Raw genomic sequence first — 2,634 nt, 5'->3', positions numbered from 1 at the left:
AAAAAAAAAAAAAAAAAAAAAAAAAAAAAAAAAGGAAATGACAGTTCAGCAGCCAGAGGAAAGGACAGAATTGGGTTCTGCTAATGGTGATGGTGTGCACTGTACATCTCGGAGAATGCCATTCTTTCCTAGCACTGTGAATTTCAGCGCAGATCAAAACGTCTGTGAAATTATCTGAAAGATTTGATTGTAGGTAGCATGTAAATGACCAAGCAGGCAAATGTCAATACATTGGTGGAGGAACTGTGTTCTGTGATTGTTAGGTGTTCAGAAACAAATTTGCATTGGATGATAGTAAATAGCAGACCAATTTTGTAATTAGAAATGCTTGAAAGAAAAAATAAAGATGTGGATCTGTCTGTGTGTATATATATGCACATAAACACAAGCCGAAGAAAATTAAACATGGAGTCAAGATTTCTTATCAGGCGAAGGATCAGAGTCCTAGTATTTCAAGTATGTTATTGCGGAGGCCAAGGTCTTTGAAGTAGTGTTAGCCTGGCTTTTCTCAGATAACAGAAGGACAAGCCGGTAGAATTTAAAGCAGATATTAGGTAAGTGCAGTATTTGGGAGCTGGATGAAAATTAGTCTAAAACTTAATAAGTTTCTGGTAGTCCTGTTCTAATGCAGCACAAAAGCTGTGCGGTCAGGTCTCAGAAGCTATTCCATGTTGCCAAAGTTGTACTCTTAATGAAAAAAAATAATTGCAAGGAAGTGGCAACTTTTCAAAATCACATTATTAAGGAGCCTCAGTAACCTTTATAGCAATTTCTTTATTGTTGAGCATCCATAACTAGTCACTTAAAATTACAAAGGGCAGGCTTTCCTGATTTTGTTGATTCGTTTTTGTTGATTCATTGACTAAAGAAGATAAGTCAATGAACTCTACTGAATAAGACAGCAAAAAGTTAAAACAGCTTTCTTAAAGACTAGGAACAACTCTGCTGAACAAGGATTGTGGTGGAGTCTGCTGGTAGCCCTGGGCTGCCTTAAGAAGAACGTTGCCAGCAGGTTGAGGAAGATGAGGCCATAGCTGGACTGCTGTGTGCAATGCTGGTCTCCTAGTGTGAGAGAGTCCTGAGTATGCTGGAGTGAAAATGAAGGGCCTGGTGCTCCTCTTCAGTGAGAAGAGACTGAGAGAGCTGTGCACCCTACAGCCTGGAGAAGAGGGGGCTTAGCAGGGTCTCATCAATGTCTATAAATACTTGAAGGGAAAGTGCAAAGATGATGTAGCCAGGCTCTTTTCAGTTGTTGTGCACCGTGCCAGGACAGGAGGCAATGGACACAAACTGGAACTCAGGAAGTTTCTGCTGAACATCAAGATACACTTCTGTACTGTGTGGACAGCTGAACACTGACATAGGTTTTCCCAAGAGACTGCAGCATCTCCATCTTTGGAGATGTTCAAAAGCCACATGGATATGGTCCCGCTTGAGCAGGGAGGCTGTACCAGATGACCTCTGGACGTCCATTCTAGCTTCAAACATTCTGTGACTGTACTCTTCATCAATAAGAAGAAGTTAGTTAGGTAGCACCCAATAAGCCTGGCCAATCAGCCTGACTTGTGGTTGATTTCCACAGTTTAGAAAAGTGAAAAGTTTGCGGTAACTGAAACAGGTACTGGAGAGTGTCTCTGTCTCCTAAGAGAATCTGACTACCTGAAGAGAAATGAGCTGCTACACTTCAGCGTGTGTGGATGTTATCACTAAACTGGTAACCATGTATCAGAAACCTCGTTAACCTTATGAGTGGGAATATTGGAAGTAGCTGTTTCTCAGTCAATAAGCTAGATTGTTATGTTTCAAAGAGACAAAGGTTTCTGAGAGCCACAAGCATGCTATTGCCAGTGAGCTGAAATGTAAGCTTGGGAATTTAATTGATGTCATGCTATTTTTTTAAAGAATTGGGTCAAGTGCCAGAACTTTTATACAGGGAGTACAGGCACTGATTTTTAATATAATTTTGGACTAGTGATCCAGTGATAAATAAACTTCCATGAGTTTCTCTATACTTCTTTCTGCCTTGCAGTTTCATTTACCTGAGGCAGTTCTCAGACCGGCCAATTTTCATACATGATCTCAGTTCAGATTGGTGTTGGGAAAACAAGGAAACTACAGAATAAAAATTCAGCAGTGAAGGAGATAGACTGAATGCTTCTCAGCTCCATTAACTGCAGACTGCCCAGGAAGATCCATATGCAATAAAAGGGCTGGTAATAACAGGATGAAACCCTATGGAATTGCATGTATGTACTTGTGCATGTGTCAGGTGGGTTTGCAATTTCCTGTCATAAAAGGCTGAGTCCTCTGTGAATTGAATAACCTGTGGTCTCATCCAGCACTGTCCAAATTGTCATCTGCATGCTGGTGAACAAGATGAACAAGAACAGAGATACTCCCATCAGTATTTATACAAACATTCCATCTGATGTGTGATTCCTGTAGATTGGTCAGGCTGAAACACTGTCCTGATTTTGATTTATGTTTCTATGCAAGATTGATGTGATCTCAATTGTACCATTCTTTACAGTAGCTGAGAATGAAAGTGGAAGAGATTCCTTAATGTGCTTTGAAGTACTGTAGCAGTGTGAGTATCTTTAGGTGTCCTGAAATTGGTGTTTAGTATTATGTTAA

Source organism: Centrocercus urophasianus, unplaced genomic scaffold (assembly GCF_019232065.1).
Source record: "Centrocercus urophasianus isolate 14NV4802_14NV808 unplaced genomic scaffold, USGS_Curo_1.0 seq_25, whole genome shotgun sequence".
Classification (NCBI taxonomy): Eukaryota; Metazoa; Chordata; class Aves; order Galliformes; family Phasianidae; genus Centrocercus; species Centrocercus urophasianus.
Note: the sequence above shows the minus strand (reverse complement) of the source record.